Below are 16,554 nucleotides of genomic sequence, written 5' to 3' on the forward strand. Positions count from 1 at the left end.
AGCGGCTGCAGCGGCTGCGCCTCCCATTGGTTAGTTTCCGCCGGGGGCGGGACGGCGTGCTCTATCGCGGCTGTCATTGGCTGCTGGGGAGCGGAGGGCGGGAGCGTCGTTCCGCGTCTGAGGGAGGAAGGTTGTTTGGCGCCTTGGTCTCGTGCCGGTCCCCGCCCGAGCTGCCGCTCTGTGATTGCTGCGCTCGGGGACGGCCCCGCCCCCCGCGTGCGGCCCCGCCCCCCGCGTGCGGCCCCGCCCCGCCCTCACGGCGCCCTCACGGTGCACGCCCACTATCCGCACGGTGCCCTCACGGTGTACGCCCGCTCTTCGCACGGTGCCCTCATGGGGTACGCCCAGTGTCCTCCCATTGTCCGCCCAGGGTCCCGGGCGAGGACACTCCTGGGACACTGAGGGGGCCTTTGTCCACGAGCAGAAGCGTCCTTAGAGGAAAGCGGCCCCAGACCGCCACCGAGCTGCAGGCCGTGCGGCTTGCATTGCGTTTGGAAGGAGATCCAGGCTGCGCATCCATCTCCAGAGCCACGAGAGTATTTGGGGAGGCTGAAAAGTTGGAATAGTAATAACTTTTTAAAATCATCAGTGAACCCTCTGCCTTCCCGTCCTCAGCCTGCTATGCAAGATTCCCTCTGTGCCTGGACTTCCCCCAGAAAAGGAGTGGAATCCCGTGACCTGCACCACCACCTGGCAAACATTTTGGACAAAATCTTGGACTGGGCAACCTGAAGAACCAGACCTGCCAGCCTAGAGAATGCCAGTACTGCTATCTGTAATATTTTGTGCAAATTCCCATAATTAGTCTGTAAAAACCAGTAATATCAAAAAAGTTGCTTTAGCAGTTCAAAACAGGCACTGCACAGGTACGAGATATTCTCCTATACATATGTATTGGGGTTTTTGTTGGAGGTTTTGTTTAGCACTACGCCTAAGAGTGGAGATGACCAAAGCCACTGTTTTCCTGATGTTTTTCTTGGATTCAGAAACACCAGGAGACAGCTGACTCGAATTAAAAGGAGTGACCCACCCCATGTCTCCTCTCCCTTAGGCTGGCCTAGGGAAAGACTGCAAAGCAAAATTAACACAGAAAAGGAAGCACGGGACAAAATATGAAAGTGTTTCTTGAACACCTGAATATCTGAGTCTGCTCTGTACTATGCACCCCACCCTCTTTCATCATGCCCATGCCTCAATCTGTTTTTCAGAAGCTTTGAGCCACATTAATTCCTGATCTCTTAAACTCAGCCTGAAAAGTGTAAAACACTGGCTGCCATCACAACATACACCATGCTTCTTCTTTGCTTGAGCCCCTCCTACACAAATTCTGCCTTCAGCTGCAAGCTCTCTGCCCCAGGGACCACGTGTGACTATTATGTTCCCTGGAGTGGATCCCACTGTTTGACAACACACTTCTAGACCCACTATACACAACACTACAATAAACCCGTGTTTATGCTGGGAGTAACTACCTTGAGCAACAAATGAAGAACAGCTTGACTTGCTGTTGTATAGATTTGCTGTTGAAAAGACAGTAGTGTATATATGAAGTACCATTAATAAAGTGTTAAAGTTTCATGCCCAGTGTTATCCAGGAATTCCAGAAATAATTTTATAACATATTGAAGGAGCAGATGAAATTGAAATACTATAAACATTTGCTTTCAAGTTTAATACTTCAACTTTGAAAAATGGCAATAGATGTAGAGGCATTTCTATGGTTAAGTCTCCTGGAGTCATAAAGAGTCCTTAAAAACAACCAAGGAGTTGAATACAGAGCAGCTTTGACAGAACATCCAATTCCAGCATTGGTGATGGCAAGGTGAAGCTGTTTATTGTGGAAAGTAAGGATGGATTTCTGAAGTGGCAGAGGACTGTGAAACTCTCTTATATCTGTAAATACAAGAATAAAAGCAAACACCAGCAATGAAGCTGCAAAAGGAAGATTTTGCTACAGAACCACAAAGGAGTGGCAGGTAAGGGCAAAGACAGGTATTGTCATAAGTTAACCCCTTAAGATTAAGTGTTGTAAATTATTTTTTCCCGGATACAGGACTAAGTTTGTGTGGAAACAAAACAACCAATATTTATTAGCATATCTTTTATTAAGTTGTTGTAGTCAACTTACTAATAGCAGATCATTATTCAGACAGTACATTCAGTTATTCTATCAAGATTCATACACATGCCATCACTCATCGTTACCTAGTAGGGAAGGAAAACTGACCACAGTGGTTTTCTGAGATACACACTGATGTGCCACTGCCTTCAGGGTCAATACTCAGAAAGAGAAAGGAAATGTTTAAAGATTTTCATTGTTTTTCCTGGCAGAACACAGATACTGAAAAAAGTTGTGGAACTGATGGAAGGGATAAAGCCCAGTCTTATGTGGAAGTGTTCTGATACAGGCAGCCATTATTCTTTGTGCTGTACATGTAAAGGGGACTGCTGAGTGCTATGCAGGTTGGTGGGGATGGGGTGTAAGTAGGAAAATACTTATTTTGAAACCAGAATAATAATTTCTTTAGACTTAGGCTGTTTTCCTCTGAATGAATCATATACCTGAGCACAAAGCCAGAAGCATGGCAGCACCTGACATCAACATGTCTGAGCCAAGCCTGTCTAAACTCATCAGGCTGATGTACTCTTCCAGGCACTTCCACACTCAGCTTCCTGGCTGGGTTGCCTCAGCTGCTCTTTGTTCCCTTCATCACCAATTTGCCCTGTGGTTTCGCCACAGCCACAAATTACAGTCGAGTTCAGATACAGACATTTCTTGGCAATACTGGTTTCCTTTCCTTCCATCTTTCTGGAGAATCTCTCCCTTTCTCTCTAATTCCCAGATGTTATCAGATCAAATACTCCCTGCTGTGCATTGCAGGAACCAATTTACACCTTCTTTACCAAGCAGACACTGATACCTTGACATGCAGCTCATGGGGCAGAAGACTAAACTTTCCTTTAGGTAAACATCTGGAGAGAATATTTATGGCACCACTTTCAATTGAAATAACAGTTTAATCAGTGGAGAAGGTTTGTATCTCAAGGTTGTGAAGTATTTGTGCTTTTCAGAGCCTACTTCACCCAGGGAATTGTAATGTAGAACTCAACTAGTACACTAGTTCCTTTTTTTTTGACTGGACAAAAAGCTGGCAGCACTACATTGATATGTCAAAGGGACACAGTGTGTAGAAAATATCTGTCTGTACATAATAATTTTACTACATTAATAGACATTTACTAATCAGTACATAGTTTGCTCACTTTAACTAACATTGATGATTCTCCTGGCATGCATATCCATTCCCACAACCATTTTCATGAAAACTTCAAATTAGTCTAGATCAGTTAAATTCCTTCTATTCTATTCCCTACATTTTATTCAAGTATTTCAAAGTTGTGAGTTCCAGGTCTCTCAATACTCAAAGTTTCATTGGCAATAGCCATGTAACCACACACACAAAATTCCTTTGTCATGACTACAAGGAGAAGTCTGGTTTATAGCTTAAGCAAATTAAAAATGGAAATGGCCTTCACCTGTGGCTTCTTCAGCAGATATCCATGATGCTGACATTCACCAAAGCTAATTCCTGTCCTTGATGCTCCCTTTCTATGGAGACTGTCTCTGGGTAAACTTCCTGTTAATTGCTGATTGTTTCTATAAAGATTAATCATTCTTGACACAAAGGTCAAACACGAGAAGATAAGGGACAATCCACTGCTAGCAGGCAATGGAAAGGGCTTTCCTTTAGCAGTTTATCACTGTTTCTCTGCTTTCTGCATAACAAGCAACAAAAATTTTAGTGGGTAGGTACAGTTAGCTAGTCAAGTTGCCAGACTTCTCTCATCTTCTTCCACTTACATGTTATGCTGTGACCAAGCTCCTTCAAAGTTATTTCTTTTGTCAAGATTGAGGGAATTCCTGAATCAGCCTTAAATATTTTAATTCTTTCACAATCAGAGTTCTGATGAAGCTAGGGACTGCTCAGCCTTCTGAATAATTAACAGAGACATGCCTGCTGGGACAGGGGAATAAGAGTCACAGCCTCCATCAGAGGTAAGCAGACAGGACATGTGATGTCTGGCCAAAATGAGGAAACACTGTTATATTTCAAAAGCTAGACATGCAATCACTCAGTAAAACCCCTTACACTGACTTTCTACTCTTTTTAATCTAAGTTCCATGTCTGTGAGTGAACAAATGGAAGGCTATATATCAAAAGTGGCACACACTAGCAAATCTTCTTTAAAGGGCTTTTTATTTCATTGCCAGATAAGTCTGCAGGACCAGCCAATTCACCTAGAAGCCAATTCACACAGTTATCACTTCAGCAAGGAAAAGCCATCATCACAGCTTGGTGAGAGGGAAACAGGCTTTGTAAAAGCAGAAGAGAATAAGATATTAATAGAAAAAGTTGTTGCCACCTTGTCCAAGACTTAAGGAAGAAGAAGCAAGATTCTTAGGGAGACAAATTCACTGCAATACTTTGGACTTCTTAAGTAAATGACATTCTAAAAATTGGTTCAAACTGGCTCAAAAACTAGATCTAGCATCATCGAGAAGAATCCAAAATATGGAACAAGGATTTTAAAGCCAGCATCACATCCTTCATGTTATGCAAGTGGTCCTCATGGGTTTTGACACGTGTCTTGGAATCCACAAGCATGAGGGTGTGAAAAATAAGTTCTCTTTAAACTAAACTTCTGTTTTCATTAAGATTCACATCGAATCTTGTTACATTAATTTTTTTACAGGCACAGGGCAGCAAGTGCAGTGCACATCTCATCTTCCCAGAGCCTTGTGTGCTTTAGAACACTCTCCCAGTCTAGCACTCCAGCCATCTCCCCCATCCTGGCCCATATCAGATAGCAGGGATGAGTTGAAATCACTGCTAGAAATGCACAAAATTGGACAGCACAGGGTGTTGCCCAGAACCATTTCCACTTAAAAGAGATCAAGTATTGCTACAGCACACCACTAATTGCTCTGCTCTGAATTCCCTCAAGAAATTCACAGCTTTTCTGAAGAAAAAAGTGCAAACCGTTTCACCATACTCTCACAGGAGCTCCACTATATAATAGAAATATCTATTCCCATACCCACAGGATAAACTTCTTTTCACACAGGAGGAAGAGGGGGTTCCCCCCTCCATACAGTTCTGGTTTGATGTGACCTGCAGATCATTTTTGGCAGAGCTGTTGCTGAACAGCCACTCTCCATCTGACAGTCTTGCAGTGCATTGAGTTAACTCACTGCAATTCTTTGTGCCATTCTTCAATGCATTCCTGAGACTATTCCTCAAGATAACTTTTAACCCTGACTCTGTTTTCCAGTGCTCACCATCGCTCTCAAATTCACAGTTTAACAAACATACTCCACAAACGTAGTTTTAGGCCACTGTGTGGACTCTGGATGAAACATTTGAATGCCCTTGAACACTTGACAGGCTCCTGGAAAAAATTGGGCAATAAATCCTGTTCTTCTGTCAACACACTCTCAGTAACTCACCTTAAGTACAAGTGAGCACAGGAGAGGTAGAGATAGCCAGGAACTGGTGTGATTTAGGCACACAAACTGCTACAAAAAAAACTCTCATGTCAGTTTTGCCAGCTACGAGTCAAGACAAACAGGCACCTAAACTTACATGACACATACACAAATAGGCCAATGTACCTTGCCCAATTCTGTTCCACAGGGCCACACTGTTAGGGATTTCTGAGCTTGTAGCTTGAAAGTGGTTTCAGGTGTACTTGTGCCAGTTGGAGTCACACTTCATAGTGATTACCTGTAAATACACTGTAGTGACACAGGGTAATCAGGCAGCAAAATGCAGCACAGCATTCAAATAAATAAACCCGCTTTTTGAAAATGTTGGATTAGCAGGGCATAGTGATAACTAAGTTAAACTGATAAATAAAATAGTAGAAGAACAGAAGCACACTTAAATCTCAAGTGACACCTGTCAGGGAGAAAATTGAGAAGAAATACCAAGCGAAGGCAACACAATTTATGCCAATAATTCTCCCCCTATTGAATATTATCACTAGATATATATACATTGAGTATCCCCAGCTTGGCTAAAAAGGAGACATGGCTCCCCCCATGCTCTACTTCATGTTTTCATCATTCTAAGCATTGCTAAAGCAGGCTCTCTCCACTACAGCTTCCTGCTTCCAATCAAACCTTCCAGAGTGACACTGCAGAGCGACCCTGGGACACCCTTAGGCCTTTTTCTCAGTGTCTTACTTGTCACTTAAGGATGAACTGTTGACTCTGGCATCTACATAAACACCCTGTGATAATCCAGAGGTCAAACCCTAAGCTAAGACAAACAGGCACAGTTTTAAAATAAGCATTGGGAAATATGAGTGACCTTCCAAAACACCCATTGGCATTTTAATCCTTAGAAACTTCATTTGTAAATACAAGGTCAGTATTTGCAACAGGTTAGCTGAGTCTGATTATCTGAATATAATCTCTGATAAAAAAATGGTTTGGAGCTCAGCTATGCTTTTAATTTTATATTGTGTGACAGCCACAGTTCATAATTAACTTGTAATTATTAACATTTATTTACCTTGTTTATATAAAAAAAAAACCTTTTAAAAATCTGTTTTCACATAATAGCGTAGAAGAAATTAAGAATTCTTTAAAATACACAAAACATGACGCAGCATGAACTCACCTAGAAAAGCATTTCTTCTGTTGAAACTATGAGATGGTAGGGTTGAGTCACACAAAGCATGAATCATTTACAGCTTCATTAAATGGGCCACAAAATTGTAAAGGCTGTAACTTGGCAGGTATCCTACACTTCCCTCAACTATGTCAAAGTAATTTCCTTTCATTTCTTCTTAGGGAAGAGTTTAACTTGTAACAAGAAGACTATAATCAATCCAATCAATTAGTTTCATCCATTTTCATTATCAGTCACACTTGTGCAAAACAGCTCATTGCTCTGTGCCCTCTGCTAAAGGTTACCACTTCCTCAGCTCTCCTTCCTGGTACTGGAAGCACATCTTCCCCACTTCCATCAAAGGAGTGTTTCCTGGTTTATGAAATAGATTTTTTGCCGATCCAGATTGTTTTGACTGAAATGAGCAGGTGTGTGTAGAAACAAAATCTTCCTGCATTTTCTCACCAAGAGCTCCAGCTCATGTGGTTTCAATTAACTGAGTTTCTGGAAGTTAATTCACCTCTGCCTTAGCTGGGTTGATCCTGCAAGAAACATTTATCTCAGATGGTCTGTCCATGTTCCCTCTTCCTGTCAGCCAAACCCTTCAAGAGGATCAGGGTATACATTTGAAGTACATGCTTGCTATTCCTATATTTCTGCTCTCAGAGTGAGCAACTGTGCCTTTTCAAAGGCCAGGAAGCAAAACCATCTTCTTGACAGGCAAGGAAAGCATTTTTCACTTTCATACACTCAAAAAAGCTGGATTGCTTCATTATCATCTGTAACTGCTCTGTTCTTGTTTCTCATGCAGCCCTGCGCACAAGGCTGGTTGTGCTTGGCACTGGTCAAACATAGTGGCCTTTTGCTTTTCTTTTAGGTTGAGAACTGAAAAAACAACTCTGAGCAAAAGTCTCTGGTGGCAGTTTGGTGCCTGAAAGTGGGATCTGCTGCAAAAACATCCCCCCTGGAATTCGTCCAGCCTCGTCTTCACCATGCTGGGCTTAGCATCATACCACCAGACTTCTTTACAGCCCTGTGGTGAGCAGACTGAAAATTCCAAATAACTCCAAAGCAACAAAAGTTTTATATATTTCAATCCCTGCCCTGCTGCACTACAGGGTGTGAGGCAGAAGGCACAAGCCAGCTAAGAGGGAAGAATGGGATTTGCTTTTCCCTAGCAGTAATAGCACTAAACTCCAGCCTTCTGCAAAACCAAGACAAATTGAAGAGATTTAATTACCATATCCCACACTCTGAAAAGAAAGCAGGTACTGTTCTAGAGGGCATTTTGATTTATTCCTGATATCTATAACAGGAACTAATGTTTAGCATCAGAAACCAGACAGACTGAAATGAAAAATAAGAAACAGGAAAAGAGTGGCAGTGGTTAACTAGTAGAACAAATTATCAGGGGAAATGTTGGTTTTCTCATTTCCCAATATCTTCAGATCTGTCTTTTTTGGAAAAAAATATGTACTTTAGTTCAGCATAAATCAGTGGGCTGATGTCAAGAGAAACAGGAAGAAATTGCAAGGCCTGTGAAAGATGGGAGGTCACTCAATGGGGTCTAATGGTCTCTGCCTGTTCTGCAGAGCTGAACTCCAGAACAGGAAATAGAGGATTTCTTTTGCATCCACATGCACATACAAACTGCACCCACAGAGTTCCCACAAACAGCTGGTATTTAGTCCCACACGGGGTGTTCCCCTCCTGACCACTGCACCCACACTGCTGCTTGTTCAGAGCCACATGCCAGCTCGTGCCACATGCAACTCCCAGCTCTTCTGTTTTTCTCATTCCAGGCCATGAAATTAATTCAGGTCCTTCTCCCTTCTGCTCCACACAAGCAAGCATCCTAGGCAAAACAGATCCTGTGTGTCCACACACATTATCTATCTTTACTATCCCCTTATCCCTTTTAGGACAATACAAGTTTTATGTAGTTTCTTCTACACTTTGACAGTCAGTTTAAACAAGGAACCCACAAGTACCTACCACTTTTTGGGGCTCCACTTAGATCACCAGACCAACCATGTTTTGTGCAGCAGAAAAAACACTTTCTTTGCCTCTTGTTTCCCACTAGAATCAGTAAGGTGCTTTTACAGAGCAAATCCTGACTAGTAATTCCCACACCCCTCTGGTTATTCTCTCATCACTCAACTGCTGGGACAAGGCAACCAACAGGCAGCACAACATTAACAGGCAACTTGGGAAGGGTCTGAGCAGCCTTTTGACAAACCTGTGTTTTGTTTTCTGAATTCCAGCATGCCTAACATCCACATTCCTCTACAGCCCCAAGTAGCAATCTCTCCAGCTCCAGTTAAGCTTCCATTATACTTGACTGTTATCAGTTTGAGATCACAGTATTTTTCAAGATGTCTTAGCAAAATACTCTTATCACAAAAATTGTTAGAAATTCATCCACTTCAATTATTGCATACAAATTCAGGCAATAAATCTGAGTTTTTACCTAGAAAAATCAAATGCCTTCAGTACTAAAGGGCAATTGTGTCTCATGTCACTCCCATTACCTTTATACCTGCTAGCCTATCTCCCAGACAGTTTGGCATTGGAAAGGAGTTTGTGTTTGCAGAATCTCTGTACATCTTCTGCCCATCAACACCAGTATTGCTGAGTAAATATGGTCACCATGTCATAGGAAAACAGAGGTCAAGTACTTCTATAAATCCACATCACAATTCATCTACCAAGCTGTAAAATAATACCAGTCTTATATATCTCCCACCTGACCAGCTATGTTCTCCTGGATTCTCCCAGCAGGAGCAACTGGATCAGGTTGATTTTTACCTAATCTCCCAAGCAAGTACTCCCAAGCTTTTTCCTTCCTTATCTTTACACTTTATCAGTGCCCTGAGCAATACCTGCAGACATTCTCTCATCCCCACATATTCCAGCAGTTCTTTCTTCACACTCCATTTATATCAGACTTCTGGGGACAAAACCAGTGATTTTTTTTTTCTTTTTCCTCCCACCTTGGTGGTTATTACAAGGTGGGATGAGGCAGGACTCAGCCTGATGAGCTCATATGGAGACTATCTCTGACAAATTCCTTCCTTCCACTCGATTTTCGCCTTTGAGGACAGGGGTTTTACTTCATCCACCTCTGTCAGTGCACAAGCACCTGCAGAATACATCAGTTCATCCTGTCCCTGCTGTATGCTTGAGGAGAGTCTCTCATGAGGGACCTGAATATTTATCCTTGTGCTATTTACAAAACACATAATTTACACACATTCTTTTTCCGAATTAAGTATAGGTGGCCCATTCATTTTAGTAAAAAAAAAAGTGGTTTATGCCTCAAATTCATGTTACAGATGTTACACTATGCTTAAGAGCCACTTAGCATCCCTATATGCCACCAGCCCCTAATGGAAACTGGCTTGTGATGGCCAATGAACCCAGAGTGGAGCATTTTACACAATGTTGGGCAGGACATCTCTAGCTAACCCACTATGGATAATGTGTTTCAAGTATTAAGTAGAAAGCGTTACAGTAAAAATACAATACAAGCAAGATGTTATAGTGCTATGCAACTTGTTAGCAAATGCAGATGATCATTCTCTCAAAGGTCCTGTGAGGCAGCTTTACAGGGGGTAACCAGTCTGGGTAACTCTTCCATTGTGGGATTTCAATTCCCTTTCTGCATGCAATTCAGTGGCAGCAACATGTTTCCCATTCCAGGTCCCTCTTTTTTTTCACTGGGCTCTTATATAATACTTTTTTTTTTTTTTTTTTTACCTCTTATCTGTTTCATGTTTTTTGACAGAATATACTCTCCAATCAACGTGTTTAAGGTTTTTCTCCCCCCATACTGCCCATTCAGATTTTCCTCCTTGGTTCAACGTGCCTCTTGTGCAGATCTTTATTTGGGGTGGGAAGCAGTGATCCACTCAATATTCGTGACAACTGGGTGGGCCAGCTTTTTGTGTTGCTCCAGGATGATTTTAATTTTGAATCATTTTCCACATATCTAACAAATCCATCCCTCAGCAGGAATCTTTTCTGAATCCCTTTGTACCATGGGACATGTCAAGCAATTCTGTCAATGATTTACCTTTGGCTTTCCTCATTTGGCACAAAAACACAAACTTTCTCTTCTCATTCTAACTCTTGAGATGTTCAGTCAGTCCCAGGATCCATCCTGTCTGGTTCCCACAACATGGACATGATGGATTTTTGTGCAGGACTTTTACCACCAGTGTGTCCTCCAGTGGGAGGTCAGTAGTGTCACATAGGGTAGGTGACACAGGCAGTGAAGGAATGAGCACCATGGCTGCCAGAGACAGGAGCCTCTTATTTCAACTTCCTCTCCCTTTTCCAGGCTGATGCTGATCCCCTGATAACTCTGGAGTTAGGTATCTGGTACGCCTGTGGAGACCTGGCCAAATCCTCCAGCCAGGGGGAAGGATGGTAACCATCTCTCTCTACCACCATTCAGAGTGAAGAGGACCACAGCTGGCCCCAAAGCAGCAAGGATTTCCTGCAGGGCAACAAAACAGCCAGAAAAAGGTAAGGAAAATAAAGCAGTGGACATAAGTGGTCACAAAAACACTGCTCCAAAATTACTTTAGATGACTCAGAGTAAGAGTACCTTCATTTTACACCTTTTCAGTGCTGCCAGGTTCCCTAGAAATCCATGTTAGGAGGGAGCTCAATGGATCACCCAGACCTGAGGCAGGTCAGCCATGCCTGCACCATCACCAGGCACTCCATAGCTACAGTAAACAACCTGAGAAGCCTCTGCTTCTGCAAAGGGCACAGCTTTCCTGGGAATAAGGGTTGTGCTGGAGGAACTTTCAGGGCCTAAAGGAACTGGACAAGCTTATCACACACCCCCCAGCATCAAGCCCATGCACTACTTCTTTTTACCTTGCAAGTTTACCCTGGTAGCAGCAGAGCTTGGGGAAAGCACAACTGAAATGAAGAAAAAATGAAATCACTACCTTGGCCATGTAGTGGCAAACTGCCGTTCTTCAAAGTTATTCTCCTCTATCCCAGGTCACTGAGTCTGTCAGAAGTTAATCACCATTTCCAGACCAGGCTGTGAAGTGTGAGAGAGACACCTCTGGCAGCAAGGACGGGAGTGTGCAGCCCTCTAGTGCCCACTGCCAGCCACAGTACTGCAGCAGTGGCCATGTCCCTGCAGAGCTGCACAGCTTCCCCCTCTGCTGTGAGGACCTGGCATTCCTGAATCCACTCCTGACAGGCAGCAGGCCACAGGCTTTGCACCCTGAGGCCCAGGGCACATTAAAAATAATAAAAAAAATTCCAACCTTTTGTCTTTCAGATGCCTTCAAGCACAGGGCAGTCCAGAAGTTATGTTCTCCTGTACCTTCTGCTGTTCTAGCTCCTTCCAGCCACAAACCTTCCCTCAGCATTCAGGGTACATCTGCATTTGGACTGAAGGGTAACATTCCCATCAGGCCACATTTTTTTCTGATCCCTGTAACTTAACCATGAGTGCAGAACATTTCCCCTTAGACTCGGGCATCAGCTCTGACTTGGGATGCAAACCCACACTTCCTCGGGGTCTCTGGTACAGTGTCCCAGCTACTGCACTTGAACATGATGCATCATCAACATGATCAACATGATACATCACTTGCACATGATGCAGCTGCCCTGTCCTCTCTGGCACTAGCTCTAAACTAGTGCTCTGGCACTAGCACTAACCCCAAAGGGGCCCAAAGCTGGGCTGGCAGTCAAGGTGGCATCAGGGCTGCAGCCCCTGTGCCAGGTCAGCCCTTTGCCACCCACACAGCAGCTGTATCCACCCCTCCTTAGGTCCCTGCTTGCATTTAAGGTTCTTCTCCCCTTGTATCCCTGCTTACCTCCACCTTCTGTGCCTGGCAAGTGTCTGAAGACCCCAGAGTGCCCCTCTGGGAGACACCCAGCTGTTCCCCAGAACCACAGCAAGCTGCTGGGTTTGCCTGCCGTGACCTTTATTTGCTGACCACAGGGCCCCTCAGTCTGTTCTTATTTACACTTCCCCTGCAAAGACAGTGACCGACCTTCTCGGGGGAATACCCTAACCCGGGATGGGGTGCGCTGCCACGGATTTAATCCCTCTGCATCTGAAAGGAGTTTAGGACAAAAGTCCGAGCCCTGCAGGATAAATTAGAAACAGGATACGGATCTCTCCAGAGCCAGACCTAGCATCTATTCCCAGGACACCCAGTCTGCTCCCAGTCAGGTGCTCTCCCAGCAGCTTTCGCTTGTCCGGAAAGCTTAAAAAGGCCCAAGTTTGTTGTGTTTTTCTTCTCCGCACGGATGACTCACTGCAGTTTTCTCTGTAAACAGAGGGTGGATCCCGGCTGGATTTCCGGGAGCAACACAGCGCCGATTCCGGGCTCAGGGAGCCGGAGCTCCACACCTCTTTCTTCACATCCTCCCTATCTGTCCTGCAGCAAAGCACAAGTGCAGGAGCAAACCCGTGGTTCACGCACAGCTGCAAAACGCTTGTGGAGTGTGGAGGGGAAAGGGAGCCCCAGTGTGCACTCAGCCGGGTCACTGGATGCAGGTGAGCTGCCGGGCAGTGGGCACCCCTCGCTGCCCGGCACCTCTCGCCGCCCACTCAGCCTCTGCAGGCTCCTTTTCTCCCGAGCAGGAGCGCAGCCCCCCGGGCAGTCTCATCACAGCTTCCTTGGGCTGTCTGAGGAAAGCTTGGTGCTAAGAGTTAACTGGCTCTCGCCTCCCACTGTGCCCTAGTTACAAGGCGAGACGAGCGTTTGCAAAAAGAAGTGCTGGCAAAGCTCAAAATCTTTATTTATTTTTTTTTTTCCAAGGGACTAATTGCAAGGCTAGCTGAAAGGAATTCCTTAGGGAAGAGCTGACATTTCCCTTAGGTATTTCTCATCGCACATTTGTGGGCATGGAGCAGTGTGGGAACCAGCATGACGCTTGACAGCTTCCCTTTATATGTAACGCCGTCCTTAATCCAAAATCCCCCGGAAAACTCCATTTCCTCTCAGATGAGACCTGGGGCAGGCAGGAGCATCCCTATTAGGAGGGCTGGTAGGGACAGGGGCCACCTACCCGTTGTCCCCGCACAGGGGCAATCCCTCTCCTCCCTGTGCCCCAGCCCCGGGTGCTGCCGGGGGCTCTGAGAGCCCCGGGAAATGCCGGGATTTTAACCACTAGAGGGAGGTAAGAGAGGCTGAACATGACCGAGATGGTGCACAGAACTCCAGCACTGTGCAATGAATCTCAGACACTGAATCTCACCCAGAGATATCTCCCTGAGCTGGGACCCATCCCGGGACCCATCCTGCTCTAGTCACACACAGCACCTAGCTCTGGCAAAGGTCTTTTCAAGCAGGAACATGACTGCACATTAGGGGAATTTAAACTTTGAGAGAATATCAACCTGGGAGCAGAGCATAGGGATAAGTGCCCCCAAAATTATTCCAAAGGGAAATGAACAGTAAGTTCTTAGACACCATTTTGTGGCACTTTCATTCCTGGAGAAGCTTTTTCCACCCTGTGACCTTGTGGGTGAATCCTCTGTCCCTGCCAGTTCCCACCACCAGTGGGCAACTCCAGCCCTGCCTCCTTTCCCCCAGCCCCTCTTTCACCCCTGCCAAAATCTCAAGCTTCTGGAGATGCTGGGTCAGCATATGAGATGCTCCCAATCCTCCGTCCTTCTTTCACGCTGCTCCTCTCCTACTCCAAATCCCTAGAGCAGACTGTCATCCCAAGTCCTGACCATTTGCTGATGAAAGCTCAGAACGGGGACCAGCCCCAGTCTGACTGTTTCAGGAGATGCTGAAAGGCTTTGCCATTTCTGGGAAGAGGCTCAGCTTCCTTGCAGCCTCACTTGCCTTCATTCTCGCTTCTGCTTCACCAGCACAGCTTTCCCCCCCAGGGAAGCCTTCCTGCCTTCCGATGGAAACCTGCCAAAGTCGGCAGTGGATGCTGCCTGGCTTCTGGCTGAGTGTGACCAGCCAGGGAGGCTCCATCCCGGGGGGAGAGGATGTGGCCATTCCTGTAAGCCACCCCTGACACCCCACTCAGAGGTAGTGGGAAGGGGGTTTGGCTGGAATTTGTCCAGATGCAAATTCTTTCCAAGGAGTGACTCAGCCCTGTGGTTTTCCTCTCTGCCTTGCCAGCAGATTTGATTCCCAAATTGCTTCAAGGCTGCTGGAAGGCAGGGCTGCTGTGCCAGTAGCAGGTTAAGGGGGCACCCCTGCCTCCCAATGCCCTCCTCTCCTCAGCCTTCCTCCATCTCCCAGACTTCTTCAGCCCCAGCCACTCATTTTGCTCCATCTGCAAAGCTACATGGAAAAGGGGAAGGCTGCCAGCATCCATGGACGAGGGATGGAGGGGAAACAGGAACCTTGAGGGGAAAAACATCCCAAGAAACTCCCTTTTCCCCCTGGCCATGCTTCCGCTGGGACTGCCAGCACTGGGGGGACTGGTTTATACTGGCAGGTCACACTTAGTAGGGAGCTGCTTGGGGTATGTGCTGCTTTCAGCATCTCTTTGGGGACAGAAAGAGCTGCTCCAGAGAGATAATGCTATCTCTGGTGGTCACACCAGCTGAACTTCTGTGTATTTTCCCTGTTCCCTTCCATTCATGAAATCTCACCAGATTTCTATCCAGGTGGCCAGACAGCAGGATGTCTCAAAGGATGCAAAAATATGACATAGGCTAAAAACAGACAGGCAGGTGGAGGAGGAGTCCAAGCTCAGAGCAACACAACCTGAGCAAAACCCTGGCTGTGTACAAAAAGCCCTGCTGGAGAGTGAGGCAGAGCAAGTCCCCTTGGCAGGAAAATACCCACTGCTGTCCAGGCCTTTGCAGTGGAGATTTCTTGCAGGGCATCATTGATGGTTATAACCATGCCTGAACTCCTCTGCAGCCATGCAAATGCTCAGTGCAGGGCCTGGAGGGCAGGAGTCTACACCAGCATCCCCCAGGCTGTGAGGTCTGAGTGCATCTGCAAGCACTGTAGGAGCAGCCACAGGACACTTGGTGTGATGGAGGCTGCACCTTGGCCTCTCCAGGCTCTCCCTATGCAGTCGGGGCTGGCATCACAAACAAAGGGGCTGAGAACAGGCTGAGCACCAGCCAAGCTGCCTGTCCTGCCACCCTGGCTTTGAGGCCACTGATGTGGCCTCTCAAACCTGGTTTTGAGGATCAGGCTCTGTGGACAAAGCAAGGCTGCTCAGCTCTTTCAGCAAGGGCATCTCTGTCTTCATGCTGTCAGGAGAAAAAGCACCTCCTGAGCCCAAGCTGTCCCTTAATACCACATCCTTCTTCCCAAGGGAAAGGCTGGAAGAGGTGGTTTCCCTCATGTATGCCATTTCTCAGAGGAGGAACAGGGGCCTGCAAGCAGTTTGCTGGCTTAGGGGAGAGGTAAAAGAAAAGACATGCAAGGGCCACTAAATCTCACAAAGCCTGATGTTTGTAGGTTTAAATCTGGAGATGGACTGAGCCTCAGCTAAGGCTGAAGTGTGGGATTAGCTCTGTGTTAGATATCTGTGAGTCTACACCTGAGAGAAACTGTCTGGGGAGGGGCAGCAGGTGCTGGTTGGGCATGACCCTGGATGTGGGCACTACTGTGGGCTTCTCTACTAAAGGGACAAACAGTCGCTGTTGCCTCCCAGCACCTCCAGCTGCAGTCTTCTTGCTGTGCACAGCCTGGGGCTGCAGCCTAGAGCAGCCTCCCAGAACAGATTGAATCTCCCAGTAGGAGACCTCCTCAGACAGCCATGAAAGCCCTTGTCCCACTCCAGCCCCAGAGGCAGTGGCTGTCACTGGGACACTCCTGGAGGCTGCAGACATTTCACTGGTCCTCTTTCCAGTGTCCTGCCCCAGGGCAAAGAGCAGCTGCATCAGCTTTCATTCAAATCC

At 46.0% G+C, this 16,554-nt stretch overlaps 2 long non-coding RNA genes across 2 annotated transcripts; one reads left to right on the top strand and one right to left on the bottom strand.

Moving 5' to 3' along the window:
* Positions 1–9,662: 9,662 nt before the first annotated feature.
* Positions 9,663–12,098, bottom strand: LOC130255115 (uncharacterized). The gene is made up of 3 exons (XR_008840871.1): positions 11,972–12,098; positions 11,642–11,739; positions 9,663–11,178 (listed from the first exon to the last, which is right to left on the bottom strand). It is a non-coding gene; the product is annotated as an uncharacterized LOC130255115 (long non-coding RNA).
* On the top strand, positions 10,847–11,986 carry LOC130255114 (uncharacterized). The gene is made up of 3 exons (XR_008840870.1): positions 10,847–10,934; positions 11,020–11,207; positions 11,697–11,986. It is a non-coding gene; the product is annotated as an uncharacterized LOC130255114 (long non-coding RNA).
* Positions 12,099–16,554: the final 4,456 nt, after the last annotated feature.

This window comes from Oenanthe melanoleuca, chromosome 6, assembly GCF_029582105.1.
Source record: "Oenanthe melanoleuca isolate GR-GAL-2019-014 chromosome 6, OMel1.0, whole genome shotgun sequence".
Classification (NCBI taxonomy): Eukaryota; Metazoa; Chordata; class Aves; order Passeriformes; family Muscicapidae; genus Oenanthe; species Oenanthe melanoleuca.